The sequence below is a fragment of the Pelodiscus sinensis genome, chromosome 4, assembly GCF_052426305.1.
Source record: "Pelodiscus sinensis isolate ZL-2025 chromosome 4, ASM5242630v1, whole genome shotgun sequence".
NCBI classification, from domain to species: domain Eukaryota; kingdom Metazoa; phylum Chordata; order Testudines; family Trionychidae; genus Pelodiscus; species Pelodiscus sinensis.
The window spans coordinates 96026820-96051991 of NC_143055.1; the positions used below are offsets into that span (position 1 = coordinate 96026820).

The window sequence follows — 25172 nt, forward strand, 5'->3', positions numbered from 1 at the left end:
ATAACCTTTACAAGAACAAACACAAGGCTTTTTACCACAGACCTGTCAGGGTGGATGCCTCTGTGGACTGTCAGTCTGTGGGGGCAGGGAGTTATTGTTTCTTTATAAATACCTGTAAGACAGGTCTCATACTGCAGTGCTATACAAATAAATAACAATAATAATAATTAAACAGAACTGTCACTGATTTCAAAAGTAATGAGAGAGACAAGGCTTTCTGCCCTGGGAGTTCAATGTTTTGTCTGTGTCTCTGTGTGTGTGGTAGTAGCGGGAACATCTGTGTATTGGACTTGCAGATGGAGTGGAATGGAATTTTCCTCCTCAGAAAAAGTATTGGGCTGTGTCTAGACTAGCAAGTTTTTCCGCAAAATCATCTGCTTTTGTGGAAAAACTTGTCAGCTGTCTACACTGGCCGCTTGAATTTCCGCAAAAGCACTGACGATCTCATGTAAGATTGTCAGTGCTTTTGCGGAAATACTATGCTGCTCCCATTCGGGCAAAAGTCTTTTTCCGAAAAACTTTTGCGCAAAAGGGCCAGTGTAGACAGCAGAGATTTGTTTTCCGCAAAAAAGCCCCGATCGCGAAAATGGCGATCGGGGCTTTTTCGCAAAAAAGCGCGTCTAGATTGGTCACGGACGCTTTTCCGCAAAAAGTGCTTTTGCGGAAAAGCTTCCTGCCAATCTAGACGCGCTTTTCCGAAAATGCTTTTAACGGAAAACTTTTCTGTTAAAAGCATTTCTGGAAAATCATGCCAGTGTAGACGTAGCCTTGATGTTGTTATAAGTACCATTCTAGCTTGGCTGGCAAGACAGCAAGAGGACAACATTGCTCATGCTAGTCCACTTGGCATGAATTACACCTGCTGGAACTGTATACAAGACTAAACACCCAGCTGAACTATTATCCCCTTGGTTGCAGCATTTTGAGTTGATGAGAGGGCAGTGATGTGGCTTTTAAGAGCCCAGTGAGAGAGGATGATTATAGTGGTCAGGGCTGGAGTTTTCTCATTGTGGGGACCACACACACTGTTGGGTCAACTTTATTGTGTTTTTGGCTCCACAAATGTTTTTCTAGTTATACATTTGAAAACAAGCTAGCACAGTCCAGTGATTGAATACTGGCCATTGATTCAGAGAGTGAGCATGCGACTTGCCTTTAAACCAAATGAACCTCATGTTAACAATACCTCTTTCTGTTCTTTTTCACAGCTGAGTTATCCCATTCCTTCTACATCTTCCTGGGCTGCAACCTTTGCACTCACACGGTCACAAATCTAGGGGGAAGGTAACTGGAGATTTGCTTTCTCAGAGTGCTACCACCATTAAGGTGAGTTTGATGTGTTGATGTATCAGAATCCCTGTAGTTTTGGCATGTTAAGTGTGTTACTTGAACAATATCCCTCTTTGGGAAGAGGATTCTTAACTTCTAGAAAAATATGGTAGTGATTATTATTAGTTATGGACAGTGGCATAAGGAAGCCACAATGACCTGATTTAACGAGTGAAGAGGAAAATTAACCAAGTGAAATTGAGTGAGAATGGGTTTATAGCTGAGGCTTTGATTCTAAATGTTGGCTTTAGGATTCCACTATTCCCTGTAACTGAGAATGAAAGTTTAAAGTATTAGTGTTGTTTCACAAGTTAAAAGACAACTGGCTTGTTTAGTTTCCCTATGCTCAAACCAAACTTGAGATCACCTGAAGATTAATCACCTTATAAGTTTGAAAGAAATGTCAGTATTACACACAGTTGCAAAACCAGGGAGATAGAGTAATGCTAAAGACTAAGAATTATAGAACTTCTATCCTTTATGAAGATTGTCGGAGAACTAATATGTAAGTACCACTTTACTTCTGAAAGTATAAATAGCAAATGGATAGTGAGTAATTGGTGACAGTGTGCCCTGTTGAGCAGTGACCTTCAACCTATGGCTTATAAATCTCACCGGGCTCTTTGCTGTCCTAATTTTGGTCCTTATGAGCTTCCACCAAGTATCTCATTAGCTTGAGGATGCTGCTCATTGTACTTGCTCCATGCAGAATGAGATGAGCACTGAAAAGCCTTGTTATACACACTTTAAACAGATTGCTGAGCAAATAGGTATGATGGTATATATAATCCTACCCTCCAGGATAGTGGAAACCATGTCCAGAATGGGGAAGAGAAGAGACAAGATACCACATTTCTTCCCAAGTAGTTAAGATTGGGGGAGAAGAGGGAATGCAGATTCTATATTGGCAGTATTTTTACACGTCCTCCCTTCCCATATCTGTATATTATTTCCAGTTCAAGAGTGCAGTGGAGATTTTTTCAGGATACTTGGCTGTGTTTTCTGGGCTTTGTTTAGCTGATAGACAGAAGTCATGCTGTTATGCTTTTGTCACTGGTCAACTAAAGGGTAGGGAGAGGAACAGAGTTACTGTTTGTCAAGTAATTACAGTATACTTGGCACTCTGTGCAAAGCACAGATAGCAAGGCAGTATCTGCCCTGGAGAAGTCTAGTTTATAAAAGGTCACAGAAAGACAAGTTGCACAGGGTGATCCAAAGAAAGGGGTTATATTAGATATTTTTAATTCCTTAATTTATTATTTTTCTTTTGCACATACTTGTGGGATTTTCAGAAAAAGTGAGCCTTTGGCAAGGACTTGAAAGAACAGAAATTAAAGGTTTGCGGACTGGGATAGTGTGGTGTGATAAGGCAGCACAAAAGGAGGCATGAAGACATTAGTGAGAGAGGGAAACAAAATGGTGCAGAGGCAGATATTACTGGAATGAAGGAGACAACGTGGGAATGTTGTAGGAAACAACAGGTGTGGTATAGGCTAGGACTGAGATATGCAGAAACTTGAAGAGGAGGATGAGATGTTTTCATTAAATTTGGTGGACAGGAGAAGTCAATTGAACAGTTCAGAGAAAGGAACAACATGATGTAATTTATGGCCAAGAAAGAGAATTTTGGTTGCAGCATTTTGAATTGATGAGAAGGCAGTGATGAGTCCTGAGAGAAGGAGAATACAGTGGTCCGGCCTGGAGATGGCAAGGCATGGTTGAATACTTTAGCTATTGAGATGGGAGAAAAAGTTGTATTTTTGGAAGAAGTGACAAAATATACTGTCTAGCTATCTGTGGTGAGCAGAGGGAATAGTCAAAGGAGATACCAAGATTATGAATTCTAGATAGGAGAAAGGTAGTGCTGTCAACAGCCAGAGAAAATGAAGAAGAAAGGAAAAAATAACTAGCTTAGTTTTAGACATGTTGACATTGAGCTGTGGAGGGGCCATCCAAGATGGTATGTCACACAGACCATTAGGGAAGGAGAAGTATAAATATGAATTTTTAACAACATGAGAGATGGGGTGAGTGTAAAGGATGAAGAAAAGGGGAGTCCAAGACAGAAAACTCTGGGCATCTCCCACAGATAGACAAGGATTTGACAAAAGAGACTGAAAAAAGCTTTTGGTTGGGTTTCAGTAGTAGTCATTTCAACTGCTGCTGTCCTATCCAGTTAAAAATAATCTAGTTCGTAAATTAGTTCTTGCTCAAAATTGACATGTGCCTTTTGTTCTTTTGTTCTTTCATTCTCCCTCTGTTAATTCAGATCAAGTGCAACAGAAATGTACATATTTGCAGGGCTGTCAAATGTTTTAAAAATTACATCAGTCACGAGATTAAAAATAGTTGTGATTAATTGCAGTTTTAATCAAGTTGTTACAATAGAATACTAATTATTTAATAAATATTCAAATATTTTGATGTATTTTTACATTTTCAAATATATTGTTTTGTATTACAATGAAGAATACAAAGTATATAAAGCTTACCTTATATTATTTTTATTACAAATCATTGTACTGTTAAAAAGATAAATAGTATTTTTCAATTGACCTCACACAAGAACTGCAGAGCAGCCAGTTTATCATGAAAGTTCAACTGAGGCCAGGTGTACACTAGACCCTGCAGGCTCAGCTTATGGCACACAACTCCAGTTTCATAGAATACATAGGTGGAGTCGGCTTACATTAAGCTGAACTTGGTGGTGTCTTTATAGCGAAAGGCCAATGGGAACAAGTGCTCCCATTGGTTTCCCTTATTTCTCACAAGAACAGGAGCACTGAATGCTGTCAGGGTACCTTCTGAGTTCAATTTAGCCGGTCTTAACTAGACTGGCTAAATTGAACTCTGGAAGATCTATCACGGCAGTGGCAATCTTCTGCCGAGTGAATTGTTTTAAAAAACAAAATAGTGTAAAATTTTAGAACCTACAAGTTGAAGCATGAAGAGGTATATGAATGTTTAGTATACATAGCACATAAATACTTTGCAATGTTGGCTACACTGCTGCTATGTAAATGCCTGCTTTCATTTCCAGGTGACATGTAAATAAGTAATAGGTAGCATTATTTCTGATAAACAGAAACAAACTTGCTTGTTTTAGTGATTGGCTGAACAAGAAGTAGGACTGACTGGACTTTTAGACTCTAAAGTTTTGTTGTCGAGTGCAGTTATGTTAAAATAATTCTACATTTGTAAATTGCACTTTTATGATAGAGATTGCTCTGCTGTACTTGTATGGAGTCAGTTATTGTAGAAAAATATCCAAAATATTTATAATAAATTTAAACTGGTATTCTGTTAGGGTATGTCTACATATCAAAGTTATTTCGAAATAACAGCCGTTATTTTGAATTAACTTTAATAGTGTCTATACAGGCAAACTGCTATTTCAAAATAAAATCAAAATAGCGGGGCACTTAATTCAAATTAGTTAAACCTCATTGTACAAGGAATAATGCCAAATTCGAAATAGCTAATTTGAAATAAGTGCTGTGTAGATGCTTATTTTTGAAATAGGGGGCCTCAAGCCCTTCCCAGAGAGTCCTGGTGGCCACTCTGGGCCAAACCAGGAAAAGTCCTCTCCCCTCCCCCAGCCCCAGAGCCCTTAAAGGGGTAGCCTCTGGCCACACTGCATGTGCCAGCTACAGTCCTGCCAGCCCAGAGCCAGCAGTCACTGCCCCTGACACAGTGGCCCTAAGATGAGCCAGACAGCTAGATCCAGCCCTTTCCTGCCTCCTTTCCCCAGTCTCCCCAGAGTTTCATACCCTCCCCCAGTTTTGTTAAATAAACAGAGTTTATATTTTTGAAAATACGTGTATTTTATTTGACATCAGGAAGGGGGGCTAGGGAGGGGTACGTGGAAGGATGTGAGGGCAGAATAAGGCACAAGGTGCCAGTGGGGCATGCCAGAGAGACTTCACTCCTCCTCTGTCTGGAAGCTCTCCCGCAGGGCCTCCCGGATACTGGTAGCCCCCCGATGGGCCTCCCAGCTGGCAGCTGTGCAGGGCTGCATGTACAGGCGAGCCAAGTGGTTGGCCTCTGCCATCCAGGCTGGCAGGAAAGCCTGCCCCTTCCACTCTCACAAATTGTGCAGCACACAGCACGCTTCTACCACGTGTGGAATATTCCTCTCGGAGAGATCGAGGTGGGTGAGGAGGCATCTAAATCTGGCCATCAGCCGGCCAAAGGCTCCCTCCACCACAATGCGGGCCCTGCTGAGCCTAGCATTAAAGGCCTTCCGGGAGGGGTTGAGGTGTCCTGTGTAGGGCTTCATGAGCCAGGGTTTTAGTGGGTAGGCCGCATCCTACACCAGACAGACAGGCATGTTCTCGTCCCCGACCCTGATGTGGCGGTCGGGGACGAAGGTCCCGGCAGGCAGCCTTTGGCACACGGAGGAGTTGCAGTACACCCGCATGTCATGTGCTTTGCCAGACCAGCCCACGTTGATGTCCAGGAAGCGGCCCCGGTGGTCAGACATGACCTGCAGGATGACCGAGAAGTATCCCTTCCGGCTAATGTAGAGGGAGGCCTGATGGTCTGGGGCATGGATGGGGATGTGTGTCCCGTTAATTGCCCCGCCACAGTTGGGGAAGCCCAGGGCACCAAACCCCTCAATGACTGTGTCCACATTGGTGCGGCGGATGACTCTGCAGAGCAGCACTCTATTGATGGCCTTGATCACCTGCAGAGGGGCACACAAAACCACGAGAGTCACTGGGGTGCCAGGATGGTTAACAGTGCTCTTTCCCCACCACTGCCCCACGCCCCCACTCCCTAGGAGCAATTCCCGCCCCCCCCCCCACAATCTTGGCCACTGCGGGCCATCCGAAGTGCGGCTGGGACAGAACAAACCCTCCTATGGAGGGGACTTGCACCACATCCCCCCCCTTTTCCCTGGGGCAGCCCATCCACTCCTTACCCTGCCACACCCCTAGGCACAATGGCCGGAGACTGCCATAGCTGCATGAGCACTGCTCCGACGGTGGATTTACCCACACTGAACTGGTTGCTGATGGATTGGTAGCTATCCGGCATGGAGAGCTTCCAGAGGGTGATGGCCACATGCTTTGGAGGGGAATGGCAGGCCCCATGTCTGTGTCCCGCTGCCGCAGAGCAGGGGCGAGCCACTCACAGAGCTCGATGAAGGTGTCCTTCTTCATCCTGAAGTTCTGGGTCCACTCTTGGTCTCCCTAGTGCTCCAGGACAATATAGTCCCACCAGTCGCTGCTGGTGTCCAGGTGCCAGATGCAGCGGGGCATGCTGGCATCCAGGCACTGCTCGTCCACGGCCCCCAGGGTGGTCTGGTGCATATGGGCTGCTACATATGGTGCCAGGCAGTCTCCAGCACTTGCTTCCAGGCTTGCAGCTAAAGATACAAAAGAAGCACCAGAGTGCCCAGGGGTGGCTCTGGCTCCGTGGTGCCGAGTGCTGTGGTGTCCCGAGTGAGGGCAACCAAGCAGGAAGAGAGAAAAATGCTTTGCTGTCCCTCAGCGAGGTAGGCAAGGAAGCAGGAAAAGCTGAGAACCAGCTGTCCAGGGGGGTCCCTTTAAGAACAAGCCTCAGATCGCCTCAGACAGCAGCCACACAAAGCAACTACTGACCTGATGCCCTACCGGAACCAGTTTCAGCTGGCCTTAAATGCGATTCAGTGTCCAATCAGTGTGGACGTGCTATTTCGATTGAGCAAAAAGCTATTTCGAATTGCATTTCATGTATAGATGCATTATTTTGAAATAACTTATTTAGAATTAACTATTTCGAATTAAGATATTTCGAAATAATGCTGTAGTGTAGATATACCTTTTCTGTTGACAGAGCAATTAAAACTGGGATTTACCACAATTATTTTATTTAATCTAGTTAATTTGTTTTGTGTTAATCATTTGAGTTAACTGCAGTTGACAATCCCTATATTTAGGGCCTGATTTATAGCCTGGTCCTTAAATAGGCCTCTGTTTCTTAAATTTTGTGGGTGTAGTTATTTAGTTAGTAATTAGGTCATTTAGCTGGCTAAGGACTGCACATGATTTGGTGGTGCAGTCAGTCACTGTTCCTTCCTCCCGGAGGCTGCGGCTGGTATGTGCAATTACCAGGTACCTTAAAGTAGCATATATAACCCATATAGCATATATGGATATAACTATATTCCATACCCAGCCTCATCCTTTAAGGTACCTGGTAATTGCACATACCAGCTATAGCCTCTGGGAGGGGGGAACTGATAGCGCAGCGCAGGTGAGCTGGTCGACCTGTGGGAGGGAAGCCACACTGCGCAGCCACAGCCAGGCACAACCCACCCTCCTTTGGGCTGGGGGAATGGAGAGCGCAACACAAGCAAGTAAAAATAAACTTGTATACCCCGCGGACATGTAAACCCCATGGGGGGGTTGCGGGGTTTGTAAAACTTTGTATAACCTGCGGGTTATATGTGCTAAAACACAGTGTATATATATAAAAAAGAGAGCATAGTATTCCCTTGTTCTATATGTAGCTTTGGGTTTCAGAATTCTTAACTACTCTTTAATCATGTGAGCATTAAGTGTTAGGTTCTGTTAAGGGCATGAAAACTGCTCTAAATGGCATCTGTGGAACTGTGCTGTAGGTACAATATGTAGTTAATTGCTCTGTAAGGCACTTTGAGATATAGCACACTAAAAAGGACATGATGAATGCCAATAGCATACAATAAATCCCTGAAACCTTGCTGCACCATGGCGAGGTCGTTCAGTTACGTTCGACCACCCTGAATGCTAAGTATTGGGTAGTGGGGGCATTTGGATTTAGAATTTAACTATTAGCGTAGTTCTAGGTATTAATCTCTTTGAATGTGAAAGCCCGATTTTGTTTATGTAACTGCAGGACATTAAGAGGAGCAGTCTTGTCTCCAGCTTATTTTCAGAATACATGAAAGGAGGACAAAAGTGGCTGTGATTGTAGAAAGAAAATAGATGGAAAGGAGCAAATGTTTACTGGAGTGAAGCTGCATCTGTGCCAGACAGACCTCTGAACTGTCTCTTTTACAAAGTCTGTCATGTTTGATGCAAATGTAATACTATTTTACAGAAAACAGTCACAATACAAGCCCTGTGGTGATGCAGTATAAACCCATATGCTCTGAGAGACGTAGGTCAAGCCGCATAATAAATTCCAGTATGTATTATAACATGTGGCTAATTATTTTAAAAAAAAGTGTTAGCTCACACATTCAAAATCACAACCATAGAGGCTGAGTACTCTTGGATTCGTTAATTTCTGAGAGCATGATTGATTAAGCTAATCATTACAGAAGGATTTTCAAAAGCACATGACAGTGGCCTAATTCTGTTTCCATTGAACTCAAGAGTAGCAGAGTTAGGTCACTACTCAATGGTTTTTCAAAATCCCATCTTGGTTTAATTTAGTGATCTGTATTTATACCTAAGATAGGCTAAAACTGGAATTTAGACACTGCCTATTTCTGAAGCCTTATCTCCCCCCAATAATGCTTCATCTTTGCCTTTCCTTATTCCACTATCTTCCTTACAACTCCAGCCTGCTAGATGTCCCCTTAGCCATTGAACTCCTGAGCATAGCAGGAGTGAAATGCAGATCAAATAAATGCTATTCATTGATATATTTCACTTTGTGTTGCATTCTAAGGACTACAGGCCGTCTTCGCTTTAAGTCCAAGATACATTCCAAAAAACTTGGAATGTTATAGCAAAACAACTTAAAGTGAGGAATTTTTTTCCCCGTGGCTGACTTCCATTTGCGCAAATAAGCATTTTTTCATGACTTAAGAGTGGGGAATGGGAGGACTTATAACACATCGGTTCCTACAAGCGTGAACCACTTTTGTGTAGAAAGGATGTATACCGGGGTGACTTATAGTGGGGACACCCTGTATTTTGTTTATATTTTAAGGCCAGAAAGGACTATTGTGATAATTTACTCTGCCTTCCTGCATAATACAGGCCCAAACAGCTTCCCTGAATTAATTCCTGTTTAAATTAGAACATCTCTTTAAAAAAAATCTCCAATCTTGATTTAAAAATGGCCAGTGAGGGTGAGTCCACCTCAGTCCTTTGTAAATTATTCCCATGTATTCTCTAGTAGGTACTTACAGACTGATTGTGTCATCCCATAATCTTTTCTTTGTTAAATTAAATTAATCAAGTACCTTGAATCTATCACTGTTAGGTTCAAATCTTTAATCATTCTTGTGTTTCTTGTCTGAAGCTTCTCCAATTTTTCAGCATCCTTCTTGAACTGTAGACACCAGTTTGAACACAGTTTTCCAACCTGCCCTAACCGTTTTCCAACTCCAATAAATCTTTTCTTTAATATGGGAGATCAGCAGCTGCACTCAGTATTCAAGGTGTGTGCATACCACATTTATATAGGAGCATTATATTTTCTGACTTCTTATCTCTCTTTGCTAATTTTTCATAGCATTCTGTTAGATCTTTTTGACTGCTGTGATTCATTGAGTAGATGTTTTCAGAGAACTATCCGCTGTGAATCCAACCTCTTTCTTGAGTGATAATAGCTAATTGAGACCCCATCATTTTGTTTGTATCATTGGAATTATGTTTTCCAATATGCATTGCTTTTCATTTATCCACATTCAATTTCAATTGTCATTTTGTTACCCATCATCTAGTTTTGTGAGAACTCTGTAATTTTCACAGTCTGCTTTGGACTTAATTATCTTGAGTAATTTTGTATTGTCTGCAAATTTTGACATCTTACTGTTTACTCCCTTTTCTAGATTCATTTATGAATACGTTGACTAGAGCTGGTCCCAGTACAGATCCTTTAGGACTCCCTTATTTATCTCTGCCTACTGTGAAAACTGACCATTTGTTTCTATCGGTTAACACATTACAGATCCATAAGAGGATCTTCCCTTTTAAGTAAGACTCCTTACTTTAGAACCTTTAGTGAGGGAGCCTGTTAAAGGCTTTTGGAAAGTCCAGCTACACTGTATCCATTGGCTCATCCTTCTCCACATATTTGTTGACGTCCACAAAGAATTCTAGTAGGTTGGTGAGAAATCATTTCCTATGTTGACTCCTCTCCATGCATGGGTTCATCACTGTGTCTGATACCTCTGTTCTTTGCTATGGTTTCAGCCAGCTTGCCTGGCACAGAAGTTAGGTTTATTTGTCTGTAATTGCCCCAATCTCCTCCAGTGCCTTTTTAAAAATCAGCATTATGTTAACTACCTGATAGTGGTCTGGGAAAGAGGCTGATTTTTAAGTGATAGTTCTGATATTTTATATCTGAATTTTTTCAGCACTCTTTGTATCTGGTCCTGATGACTCATTACTGTTTGATTTATCAATTTGTTCTGATTTGCTACTCTGACATTTCAGTCTGGGATGGGTCCTCAGATTTGTCACCTAAAAAACTGGCTCCGGCTTGGGAATCTCCCTCACATCCTCTGTAGTAAAGATTGATGCAAAGAATTAATTTAGCTTCTCCACAGTGACCTCATCTTCCCTGAGATCTACTTTAGTGTTCTGCTTGACTAGTGATTCCAATGGTCATTTGATAGGCTTCCTGGTTATGATATACTTAAAAAATGGTTAGGTTTTTTTTGCCTTTTGCTACTTAATCTTCATATTATTTTTTGGCTTTCCTAATTATACTTTCACATTTGACTTGCCAAAGTTTATGTTCTTTTCTATTTTCCTCAGAAGGATTTGGCTTCTAACTTTTATGAGAGGTCTTTTTTTCTCAAACCAGTGTTTTACTTCTGTGGCCTAGCCATGCTTCTCTGACTGTTTTTTGATTCTCCTACTGTTTTTTTATTTGAGAGAATACATATATTTGACCCTCTAGTAGAGTCTTTTTAAAAAGTTTCCATTAAGCCTGCAGCATTTCACTCTTGGGACTGTTCCTTTTAATTTTTGCTTCTCCTCATTTTTGTCTCATTCCCCCTTTTTAAATCAAATGTTACCATTGTGAGTTCTTTGCTGTTTTACCCTCTCCAAGAATGATAAATTTAATTACCGGTACATTATAAATAGTATTGCCGAGTGTTCAGCTATGTTCATATTGGACCAGATCATGTGCATTACTTAAGTCTAAATTAAGAATTTTCTTCCCTATTGGTTCCAGGAATAGTTTTCTGGTTTTTTAATTTCTCTAAAATCCATGAGCACTTCAGTTACCATCACAATCATGGTCATGTGGCTGGCAATATATTCCTACAGCTCTATTATTATTCAAGCACTGAATTTCTCTCCATGCAGATTCTGCAGTACTGTTTGATTCATTTAAATTTTTTACACTATTTGACTTGATGCTTTCTTTCACATAAAGTGCTCCCTTATCTCCAGTGTCATACCTGTATAATTTGTACCCTAGTATTACCATGCCCCTTTGATTGTCTTCATTCCACCAAGTTTCTCTGGGGCGTTATATTGTTATCCTCATTTAATACCAGACACTGAATTTCACCCATGTTGATGGCAATCATATATCCTATGGTAAAATTAGTTTGGTTTTCTCAGTCCAGGTAGTGGAAGACATGTATCCACACCACAGAAAATGCCACTAACTGGTAACATTGGATATGTCTACTTTGCACCAAAAAATCCGCAAACACTGGTTCGAGGTGAGTTGGGCTGCAGGGCTACAAAATTCCAGTGTAGGCATTCAGGCTTGGGTTGGAGCCTGGGATTTGGAACCCACAGTGTCCAGCATGAACTCTAACATGTATAGGGCAATTGCTACAATGTAGACATACCCATTGTTGGCAGACTCCATAGAGAGGCCAAGAACTGAACAGGGATAAATTCAGTCTCAGGGTTCCAGTTAAGACAGGCTGGTGGGGCAGCATGAAGAAGCTTCCTCTCTCTTCTTTCAAAGACAGGCCTTCGCTTTCTAGGCTACCCATCCAGCATCTTGTGGAACTAAAGATTAGTTAAGCAGAGAGACACATACTAATGATAATAATTATTTTATGCTAATTCCCACCAATCCAATATGTTGCTGTGATTCAGAGATTTCAAGAGAGACTACTGAATTGAAGAAAAAAAGAATAGCTAATCTGGCACTTCATAAAGTTTATTTTAAGACTGAAAGATGATGTGAGTGAAATCAGAAAAAAATCTGCTTTTACTTGATTTATTTTTAAAAAGAGAGAAGTATTTTCTTAGGGTATCCAAGAAATGTACTATTGTTTTGATAGTTTATTATTTGATTTAATTATAGTACCGGTTCTTTAGAGTCTGATTTAAGAAAGTGTTCAGTGTGGTTAATAGAATTAAAACTAAATCCTTTCTTACCATCTTTAAACAGTCATTGTTTCTGGTCCTTTAACAGAAAAATGAGACAATTCAACTCTGTCTGTTATTTACTCAGACACATCTGGGGATTCAATTTTCCTGGGAAGAAGAAAGAGCAAGTGCCTAGAATAAAAAATACATGACAGAGTATTGGGTAGCTACACTTTTAGTTTGTTTTTCACAAAGCAGCAAATAATAGAAAGGAATTTAACCTGTATAGCTTTTTGTAGTTTATAGATATGAAAACAAAGTAGTAAATAAATCCAAATAGATCTATTGTTTTTTGAGGTCACATAATATGCTCCCTTCATATGGATCCTGGCATCTATTCTCTTGTGATTCAAAAATAGCAGGGGATTTATAGGCTGCTAGCTTGTAATGCAATAATATTTTTGCTGGGTTACCAGCTTTGCCCTTAAATGTTATTTAAACTTCCCTCTGGACCTGCACCCAAGGTCAGTTAAAGACAGCTCCAGTCACACACTTTGGCAGTAATTTAGCATCTCAGTCTTTGAGAATACTCCCAGTCTGTATAGCTGAGCACTCCATTTAGCATAGGACTAAATAAGGTTTACAAAGAATCAGTGAACTCCAATGACCTTCCCTCGTGTATATTTACTTTTAATATATATATATATATATATATATATATATATATATATATATATATATAATTTTTAAAAATGTGAACTTTAAACTAGGTTCCCTGGAGTGGCAGAGGTGAATGGGCTACATTCCACTAGTGCTGTGACTCTAAAGAAACAGCAGTGTGGGATAGGATTGGTTGAAGCCCTTGGCTGTCTGAAAGCATATGGCATATAACTTAGGGGCAGGTGCTGGGGGGGTGTTTATGTAAGGCTATTCTGCTTGTTAGGTCTGTTACAGCATTTGATTTAATGTTCAAAGCATCAGCACCCATTGCCAGTAGGATAAAATATTTAGTGTCATTACAGTTTGGAAACAACTAATTTTGACAAATTGATTTGCCCCATTTGCCAAGAAAGTTATTAGGATCTGGACACTGAGCCAAGAGCAATTCTGTTCCTTTCCTGGCACAATGTCCAAATGTGTTGAATATTCCTACTGTTGAACTAATGGGTGTGTCATGTCTTCTATTACAGGAAATGATGTTTTCAGCATCAGGTTTTCAAATTATTACTCCATTTCTTAACTAGCAAAATTATCTCTGATAAAGAACATATGACAGTTTTAAAGAATAAGCATGAGCAAGAGTCTGAACAGCAACAGCTGAAACTTAAAAATATGCAAGCAAAATTATAATTGTTTAAGGGAAAAGTTTGTATAAGACATGTGTAGTAAATCAAATATTCTCTATTAAAGAAATGAAAAAAAGTCGCAGCTTTATCTATTTTCTATATACACTAGTTTTCTACATACACTTGCAGATTTCCATGAACACTAGTTACAGGAGATCAAGATTTCTGTTTAAAAACACATCTTTTGTGCTGGTATATTTTTAGATTTATTTATGTTGAGAATTTAAATATTTTAGGCCTTAACCTCAGTATTTTTACAAAGTTTCAGGAGATACCCTCATTCTGAACTCACTTGCACTGATTTTACACTTGTGTTACCTCATCAACTTCAGTGGAATATCTCCTGATTCACAATAGAGAATACAGTCAGGACCATGATGAGTGGCCCTGAATGTGGCCTCAGTGGTTACAGTAAATTGACTGTAATAATTTTATACATCAGTATTTCTCTAAGTGATCCACTGGCACACTTTGGGAAAGCCACTAGCGGGCCCGTGCTGCTTTGTTTACCTAAAGGGTCTGTAGCCACAGAGTCTCACACCACCCAATAGCTCCAGTTCGCTGTCACCAGTATTGGGTAGGTACACTCTTAGTTTGTTTTTTACAAAGCAGCAACTAATAGAAAGGAATTTAACCTGTATAGCTTTACAGGGGAATTGCAGGAAGTGGTGTGGCCCAGGCTGCCGCATCCTGTGGCTGGAAACAGTGAACTGAAGCCAATGGGAGGCGTGAGGCTACATGGGTATGGACCAGTTAGGTAAACAAAGCAGTGTGGTCCTGCTAGTGGCTTTTCCAAAATGGGCCCGTGGAACACTTTTTGAGAAACACTATTATAGAGCATGAATATTGGTAATGAAAAAAATAACATTTTAATTAAGCATTTACTCTGCTCATTGTTGTACAAACATGGGGCCAACTTTAGTGATAATGAAAATTTTGCTAAAAGGTTACATGTTGATTCTAACAAAGCAACGTAAAATCAGCAAAGGTATCTTCCTCTCTCATGCTTTATTTCTTCAGAAATAATTTAAGTCTCTCCTTCTCTCCCATTACAAAATACAGGATTGGTTGTAACTTAAGAAAATTGCCAATAGAGCCAATACTCTCCTGATTTATTCCCCATGCATGCCTGTAGAAAGCAAAGGGTTTATATGGAGAGGGAATGAGGGCAGAGTTTGAACATAAGAATTGTAAACAATAACCCCAACTGGAAGATAATTTTCTGTGCTCAGTTTTAAATTGTGCTGACTCTCATGCAATTGAGCTATATCTTCTTGTTTCTGGAAGTTACACTAGTTGCTCAGAAGAAAAGATGGCTTAGCACATGCACAACATTTGGTGTGTAACTGGCATCCTGATTGGTGTTTTCAAGGATTAATTAGACAGATGTTAAACCATCAGCTACCGGTGATCTTTTCAAGGGCAATATTTGTGCACAGTGGTGCCTTGGTGTGAGGAAGTTCCTGATGCTACCTGTGATGAGAATTAATAATACAAATTGAAGCTCTCCAGTGGCTGCTCCCTTTCATTGCATCAGGCTCCAATTTGTCTTCACTAATAGTCACTAATGTCTTCACTGCTCTTGCTCTTGTCTCTTTTTTTACATTGCTCAGTGACTGACTCTACCCTTGAGCAGCCTCTTTTACCACTTATCTGTCTTCTGCTTCCTGTGCATGGCATACCCTCTCCAAAGGGATACACAGCATGATTTCTCTGTTGCCCTTCATATTCTTCCTCAAGACCCAGCTCTTCTATACACCTTTCAGAAATGGTTACACAGAGAAGCAGTCAGGAATAAATTGATGTTTAAATGCTATATACAATGATTACACACATTTTGATTCCATCCTTCTATCCAGTCCTTCACATGATGCTTGTCTTCTGATATTGTAAACTCTTCTGAGAATGAATCTTGTTTTCCTGTGGGTTTCTCTAGTGCCCAATCCTGATTTAGGCTTCTGCCATGACCACTAACAATGATGAATGAAAGAGGATCTCAGTCTCCAAGATTGTGTATTTGGCATCTTTCACAAGCAGAAAGAGGAAAAAGCCCCAGACCGTACATGGGAAAGTAAAAAGTAGAAACTGGGAAAAGATGCTTATGTGAATTTGTGTGAGTGCTAGTATGGGTACTGTTATGGGAACAGTCCATTGGAAATGTTCCAGGATAAGGCAAAAGACTTTTAAGTTCTTGTTGATTAGCTGTGTGAATTGCCCATGATCTGTATGCTACATAACATCCATGGAAGAATAAATACAGCTGTCCATTACCGAACACAGGATACCGACTCAGTGTGATGTTCACTCATTGAAATATTAGACATCTGATTAAAATGTGGCACGTGGCCAGAAAGGGTTTAACCAGCTTATAGGTTGACTGACCCACAGTTGACCTTTAAAGACTTGATGGGAAGATGTGTAAATGATAGTTGGCCTGTTACATTAGGTTGGAGTAGAACTTTGAAATGCAGACCTGCATTGTTGGAGCAGTAGAACGGTGGGTGTTTGCACAGGTCTTGTGATGTGAACAAACAATCCTTGTCTGTTACTATAGGTTTGATTCAAGATCAGAAGGGAATATTTACATTTATATTGAAATTTGATTGAAGTAGTGGTATTAATTATATTCTCCCTCCCGCCCCCCCCCCCCCCCGAGGAGCAGTACAGACACTGAAACTCTTCAAGTCCGAGGAAAACGAAGTTTTGGGCTCAGCTTCCTGGGATATTACTCCCCAGATGGGGTCAGAACCCCAAATAATTGCTGGGGTGAGTTCCTGGATGATTATGATGGAGGTGTGTTGCATGGTTACTGGAAAGAATGTGAGGTGTGTTGCATGGTTACTGGAAAGAATTTGTTGAAGATTAGGGGGTTGTCTGTAGGAGAGGATTGGCCTTTCCTCCAAGGTCTGTGAGAGTGAGGGGTCACTTTCCAGGATAGGTTGTAGATTGTTGATGATGCAATGGAAGGGTTTAAGTTGTGGACTGTAGGTGATGGAATTCTCTTGTTTTCTCTTCTTGGCCTGACTTGAAGTAGTTCATGTCTGGTACTCTTGTCAATCTGTTTTTTCACTTCACTTCTCTGGGGGGTTTTCAGTTTTAAGAATGCTCTAAATAGATCCTGTAGGTGTTTGTCTGTGGGATTGGAGCAAATCCGGTTGTATCTTAGGGCTTGACTGTATGCAATAGATTGAGAAATGTGTCTGGGATGGAAGCTAGAGGCATGAAGGTAAGTGTAACCGTCAATAGGTTTCTGGTATAGGGTGGTGGAAATGTGTCCATCAATGTAATTGTACTGTACTGTCAAGGAAGTGGATCTCTCATGTGGATTGATCCAGGCTGAGGTTGATGGTGGGATGGAAGTTGTTGAAATCCCTGTGAAATTCTTCAAGGGTCTTTTTCCTGTATGTCCATATGATGAAGATGTCATCAGTGTAGTGTAAGCAGAGTAAGGTTGCTAGGGGGTGAGAGCTGAGGAAACGTTGTTCAAGGTCAGCCATAAAGACGTTGGCCATAAAGATGTCCAAAAATACAACACACAGAAACCTGTTGGAGAACACTTTAACCTGACTGGGCACTCCTGAATGGATCTCCAAGTAACCGTGTTGTTTCAGGCCAATTCCACAAGCCAGAGACACAGGGAATGGTTGGAACTTAACTTCCTTTACAAGTATAATTCTTATCAGAATGGAATGAACAGGGATATTGCTTGACTCATACACTACCTTCTACATCCTAATGACTTAAACAACCAAACAATGGAGGTGCTAATTGTCCTTATCTTGTAACTTGAACTATCTATTCACTGTCTTTTTTCCCTTTTTTTCCCCTCCTTCCCTCTCCCCCTTCCCTTATTTATTCTTGGATCTGAACTTTTAGTACTCCAATCATCTGAAGAAGTGGGTTGTGCCCATAAAAGCTCATGATACCACCTACATGTTTTGTTAGTTTTTAAGGTGCTACTTACACCAAAGTAAAAAAAAAATACAGATCCAGCTGATTGACATTAAGATTGATAGGTTACATGAGATATTTTGTCCAAAGCATCTTCGAGTTACGCATATTTGTGTCCATAAATCTGTTTCATAAAGCATGTGGAATGGGAGGGTCCCTCACACTCTCTATCAGGAAAAAAGAAAACAATATCGTCTCTGATAACACTATATAGTAGTTGTGCATGCTGACTTTTTACACATGACCATAGTATATGAGCACGTATATGATCATTCAAATTGTGTGTCTGTGCTTTATATAGTTGCGGTTTTTACACTGTATTATCAATATATGCCACACAAACTGTGCAGCTACCAGATTGAAAATGAAATAGTTCAATGCTGAAATTAGCTAGTGCAAATAGCAGCTAGTTTTCCATTCTAGAGCAGATCTGATTTATGAACGAATTACACAATTGTGAGTGACAACAATTTAGAGTTTAGTGACTGCATAATTTACATGCCGTAAATATCCTCACTTAAGTATAATAATAATTATTTTTATTTCTTGTATGAGACTGGTAGGAACAGTAAGTAAATTTTGTACTATGAGTGCATGGGAGGCACATGCCTAGGGAAAGAAGACATAAAAACAGATAATTCAAGCACACCCTACATTATGAAATCAGTAATCCTGGAGAGATTATAAAATCACAAAACTTTTTGTTCATCAGGCAGTCAGTTCCAAATCAAGCCTGACATTCAGTAGGCTGTGTCCAACAAAGTTTGATTTAATTTCCCCTATAACAAAAAAACAAACCATAAAAGTAGATCTGATCTTCATTATATATAGTGTGTAAACAAGTTCAGTATGGATATGTCTACACTACAGCATTATTTTGAAATATCTTATTTCAAAATAGTTATTTCGAAATAGCTCATTTCAAAATAACATGTCTAGACACAAAATGCAATTTGAAATAGAATTTTGTTATTTTGAAATAGTGTGTCCACACTGATAGGATGCTGAATCACATTTAAGGCTGTCTGGAACTGGTTCTGGCAGGGCATTGGGTCAGGAGTTAGCCTCAGGCAGCAGCCACACAAGGTATCTGAGGCCTGTGCTTAAAGGGACCCTCCTCCCCCAGCTGGTTCTCAGGTTTCCTTGCTTGCTTGCCTACCTCGCTGAGGGATAGCAAGGCATTTTTATCTCTGTGTGCTCTGGTTGCCCTCACTCAGGACACCAGAGCTCTTTGCAACATGGAGCCAGAGCCTCCCCTGGGCACTCTGGTGCTTTTCCTGGATGTGTTGCTACGAGCCTGGCAGCATGTTCTGCAGGCAGTAACAGTCTTCTTGGTGTACCCCACGGGAGGCTTGTGCCTCATTCCTCCCTCACGTCCTTCCACTTTCCCCTCCCTAATCCCCCTTCCTGCTGTACAATAAAAGACACGTGTTCATTACAACAAAGCCTCTTTATTGAATAAAACTGGAGTGGGATGGGGGGAGGAATGAAACTGAAATGAGTCTGGGGAAAGAAGGTGGGGGAGGGAGAAATCTGGGAGGAGGGAGCTGGTGGGGGGAGGAAAGGGGAGGAGAATCTCAGGGTTGGGCGTCTCACCGGCCCAACTGTCTCCCAGCACCACGGGTGCGGGGGCCTCTGCATTCCTGGGGGTGTGGGTAGTGTGTGGAGGAAGAAACAAGAGGGGGAGAAGGAGTGGGAGGAGGAGCGGTATCTGGGGAGACAGCAAGCTCTGCCCCGGGGTCGATGACCACCTTGGGGACATGGACCATCCCACCCCTAGGATGCAGTCCAGGGCATCAAAATAGGGGCAGGGGTCTGGGTCTGCCCCTGGTTGGGAGCTTCCCCCTATGGCCCTTGCATAGGCCTGCCGCAGCTCCTTTATTTTCATGCGAACCTACTCCTGGGTTTGCATGTGGCCTTTGGTGGCCAGGCTGACAGCCATCTGCCTGTAGATGGTTGCATTCCTTCATTTAGTGCGGAGATCATGGAATCTGAAGGCATCCCCCCAAACCTGAATTAGGTCCCTGATCTACGCACTGGCCCAAGCAGGCACCTGCCTTTTCTGGCCCCTGGCAGGCTCCTGGGAGCTGGCAGACTGCTCCTGGGGAGCAGTGGCGAGCTGGCTGGCACTGGCTGCCTGGCTCATGCTGGGGTCACTGGCTCAGGGGCAGCAACTGCTGGCTCTGGGCTGGAAGGCTTGGAGGTGGCACAGGTACTGTGGCCAAGTCTATCCCTTTAAGGGCTCCGGGGAGGGGGAAGAGGCACCCTAGGAAGGGCTGGAGGCCCCCTATTTTGAAATAAGCATCTACACAGCGCTTATTTTGAAATAGTAATTTCAAAATTGGCACTATTCCTCATGGAATGAGGTTTACCAATTTCAAAATAAGCCCTCCACTATTTCGATTTAATTTCAAAATAACGGTTTGGCTGTGTAGATGCTGGTAAAATTATTTTGAAATAATTTTGCTGTGTAGACATACCTTATTAGAACTTATGTATAGTCCCAATGCATAAAGATATTCATTCATCCCTCAGAAATCAGAAACATTTGTATGCTGTATGTTTCTAATAGGAGAAGTAACCCCTTTGGGGAGGCCTATTAGTTTATTGAGTTAAAGAGAAACTTTGTGTAGTATGCAAACAGCTAAAATATTTCTCAGTTAGGCATCAGATGCTGACTGGGAATACCTGTCACCTTTTGACATGCTCAGTTTTGCATCTCTAGAGAAAAGTCTGCATGGTATCTCTGAATTTTTCCACTGAACCCCTCTCAACCAAAGGATAAATAAGAGGAATATTAAAAATATAAATCTTTAAAGTAAATGAGCCTAATTTACATTTGCTCACACTAATCATACATCAGTGCTGATGTGCTGTGGAGGAGTGTTAAATGTTGCCTGGTAGGCATTCTCTCTTCACACAAATAATGCAGCAGAATATTAATTCTACCCTTTCAGCAGCGCTTAAAGGAAGCATTTTATCAGCCCATTTTTAAATTTAGTAAAGATGGAGCTGGGTGTTTTCTAGATATTAGGTTACATGAACAATTATAATGACAAATTGCTTCACATTATTGAAAAATGTCATTGAAGATCAGAATGAAAATATCAGTGTATTTAATAATCCCTAATATTTTATTTATTATTTAGACCTTTTCCTTTTTTGGTTGTTCATGGGGATGACCACTATCTATTTCTTTGACTAAATAGGAGAGGGATTTATTTGCTCTTATCAAGCTTTCTAATTTTAACTTGAACACTTCTAGTGGTTTTATAATATAATCTGGGAATTCCTATTTTATAGTTTGTGGGAGTGATCGGACTCAAACTCTGCCTAGGTAGTTGAGGACTGAATGTTGTCTGTCTTCTTTTCTGCCAATCTATGGTGCTTATAAATCACCAGACACACAGGCTATGTTTACACAGCAGTATTATTTTGGAATAACAGAAATAACATAGTCCGCATCTACACTACAAGCTGTTATTTTGATATAATGTTGAAATAATGTCGAGCTGGAGGACTTCTTACTCCGACTCCTGTAATCCTCATTTTATGAAGAGTAAAGGAAGTCTGAGGAAGAGTGCTCTCTTTTGGACTTCCTGCTGTGAAGACAGCGCCAACAGCTGAAATAAGCTATTTTGACTTAAGCTATGCAATTGACGTAGTTCATGTTGTGTAGTTTATTTTGGCTTTAGCCCTGCTGTGTAGACATGCCCACAATGATGTGTAGCTTTCCAATGGTATTTCATCCATGGTCTTAAGCAGTGATTCTCGACCTATTTACCATTGTGGGAAGCATATGCAACTTTCTAATATATGAGCAACATCTGCACAATATATATAACCTATATGTCCCTGAAGATGTCATATGGGCCATAGCTATGTGCTGACTGGGCCACAACCAGTCTGTTCTCAAGGAATTAATGATCTCCATATAGGTGATACAGGCAGGTGATAACTTTAGTGCTAATTTTTTTATCAAGCCATAATTTCATCAGTTTCTGTGAATCTCTTGTAACTAAAGCACATCTCCTTCTAACCTCATCTTTGATGGAATCATTGGCTCTGATCAAGTTTCTTAGGTAAACATATGATTTTACTTGTTCTGTAACTTGCTGCTGTATTTTAATATTTCATTTATTCTCCTTTTTCCAAGATGCAACCTCTGTACCCTTTTCAACATTTATGTAAGTCAGTTTAGGTAGTGGAAAGGATTTACTCCCTTGATTCCCAAATAACCTTCATCTCTAATTAAAACAAAACTCCTTTGAGATATAAATGCATTAATATAGCACACACATATGATTTTTCATTTTCTCTGCCATTTCTTATGTTTCCAATTCAAATACTGGACAAAGTCTGCCATTAATGAAATAATAGAGGCAATTCTATCCAAACCTTGAAGTACCAGAAATATCTTTTGGCTTGTTGTTCTCAAGGATTGCCATCCCAGTTTTACCGGATAATGCAGTCAAGTAGTTCAGCTAAGAATTCAGACATTTATAGCCAGTGTTCTATAACCTCTACAAGTTTTCATGCTCCAACAACTAATCCTGACTTCCAAGTTCATCCTTCTACCATTTTTGCTGTGATCTTTACTTCTCTATCCTGTATTACTACTTGCTGACCAAAAAAGAGACCATAACCGGGAGAATAGTATCAAAATTAACAAAACAATTTAAAGGAGGACAAGTAGGACTGCTGTAGAAATAAGAATAAGTTGCTGTGTAGACCATAAAGGTGATAGAGGTGCTGATTCTTCTGTAACAGTGACTGAGAGTTATTTTTAGAAAGCTGACCACCATAATTTCTTGTATTTTACAATTATTGTATTTATTAATGAAATCTATAGCAATCAAACCAGAAAGGATTACATAACATTTCATTACATAACATTTCATTAAAATTTTAATGGCAAAATATGCAGATGATTTTGAAAGTGGTAGGTTTGTGAAAATACGCTCCCAATAGAACATATTATTTCTAACCTAGTTCTGGTGCCCTTAATATCACCTTTGAACAATTATTTATTTAACAGGCATACATTTTATTTACAAAAGTTAACCAGAAAAAGAAATTAAAGTGAAAAAGAAGAAATTGTAAGAGTAAATGATAGCACTCAAGAAAAGATACTTTGCAAAAGATCCAAAGTGAAGTGAAATTGATCCAAGTTGTCATTTCTGGCAGCTGTTATTTTTCCAAAAAAAGTCTGCAAAAATTTCTGCATGAAAAAGGCTCAGTATTTTTCTGACAACAAAGGAGACATATTTGGGTTAATAGAATCTTGATTCTAAAATAATTGCTTTAGATGTTTCCCTTTATTAAATGAGGTTTTAAAACCCGTTTTCTCAAATTTTGTAGGGTTTTTCTTGTTTTTATCTTCTTAATTGGTTCAGACATATATCATTGGGAACTGGTGAAGGGTTCTGATACCACTGGAAAGGTCCAGCTGTGCAATCAGAGCATGACTTTGGATACTTGCTGTCCAAAATTATATATTAATTAACCATATAGTGATCATGGTAGATTTTACTTTAATAACAGTAAAAATACTGACCACAGAACATGTTTTCTCCAAAACATTTATAATACTTTACACTTAATATTACATTATGCTGTGTTCCTCAGATTTATTCTAAAACATGAAGAAAGCCCCACAATAACCCTGTCAGGTAGGTTTTTGACTACAACTTTTCAAAGCTAGATGCCTAAAGATGGACTCCTTAACCCATATTTAGGCACTTGACTGACTAGATTTCTAGATTCTAGAATAAGCTCCCAGTGAAGTTCCAACCTGTAATGTCTGATGTCTAGTAGATCTGAAGTCAGTGGGAGCTTAGAGTATCGCCCTTTTACAAACCAGGCCCATTATTTAGGTACCTAAATATGGAGCCACCGTCAAACATGCAGTTATGAAAAGTTTATTTCTTTCCAGAACTGAAAGATATTAACCATTATCTTTATTTTACAGATGAGGTAACAGAGGCAGAGAGCAGACAGGTGGTTTGCTCACAGTCAGATAGGAAATGAATCATACAACCAGCAATAAAGTTCTAATCTTCTATCTTCTTGTCATGGATTATGAAGACAATATATGAAGCATTACACCCCCAAAATAATTGATTTAATCTCCAGGAAGCAATGTATGAATTTCCTCTACCAGGAGTAAACTGCTCATTTAGGGCATGTCTACACAACAGGGCTGAGCTTGAAATCAGCTATATAACTTGAGTTACGTCAGTTGTGTAGTTTATGTCAAAATAGCTTATTTTGACTTTAGGCATGGCTATACAGCACTTATTTCAAAATAGAGCATTCTTCCTATGACTTCCCTTGCTCCTCATAGAATGAGGTTTACACAAGTCAGAATAAGAAGCCTGTTATTTTGAATTTATTTTGAATTAGCGGGTTTGCTGTGTAGATGCTGTGTAGATATGCCCTTATAGAGCAGTAAAATGTTTGATGCTAGGATAAATAAATTGTTATATTTAGGTGCTGTTGGATTTCTGTCAGCTCTCCTGTGATTTGGAAACTTTCCTCCATAGACATCATACTGGGGAAATTTCACCAGACCATTTATATTGTGAACCCATCACCTCTTCACTCAGTAATACATTTCTCTAGTCAGTGGTACCAGTGATTATATGCTATCATCTTCGCCATTATCCAGGACAGACTGAAATAAGGAACTTTTAATTTCGCTGTAAGATGAAATTGGAACTGAATCTGGCACTTCACATTTGCCCAAACTATCTCTAACCCAAACAAAGTATTGAACAGACACCAGTCTGAATGCACATTGTTAGACTTTTAGCCTGTAATCTGAAGACACTGTTACCATCCTTTGAGCCTACCAGTCCACACATAGGCCAGGGCAACATATTACCTTATTAACCCCTGTCAAACTGTATCCTGGACTAGATGAGGATGAATCGGTGTCATCCTATCTTTAAAATATGTTACAGATCTCATTTTATACAACAGAATTTTGCAGGGACAGTGGAAAGAAGCTCTCCCATTCAATCTTCGCGTGGAAATTGTTTTTATCTGTGACCCTAAAAGCTTTTTGATGCCAACTGGCAGAGGGCCCACCATTCTAACTCCTAACACATTGCTGTCAGAGCATTTATCTACAGAGTGTCATATGAAGTGTCAATTGAAAGCTGATGATACATTGGCAATTGATATTGCACAACATGTATGAATAATATGTGAAGAGTTATGTATTGATATGTCTACATTGCATTTCTCTTCCAAGAGAGGAATGCAAATGCAGATAAGCGAAATTGCAAATTAAGCACGGATTTGAATTTCCAGTGCTTCTTTTGCATAA

General features: G+C 40.2%; 1 long non-coding RNA gene across 1 annotated transcript in view; it reads left to right on the top strand.

The window, feature by feature from the left end:
• The window catches only part of LOC106732604 (uncharacterized), a 200753-nt gene that overhangs the window by 124091 nt on the left and 51490 nt on the right, over positions 1-25172 (top strand). The window contains exon 3 of the long non-coding RNA XR_016349466.1: positions 1209-1326. This is a non-coding gene — a long non-coding RNA (uncharacterized LOC106732604). The remainder of the gene's footprint in view (positions 1-1208; positions 1327-25172) is intronic.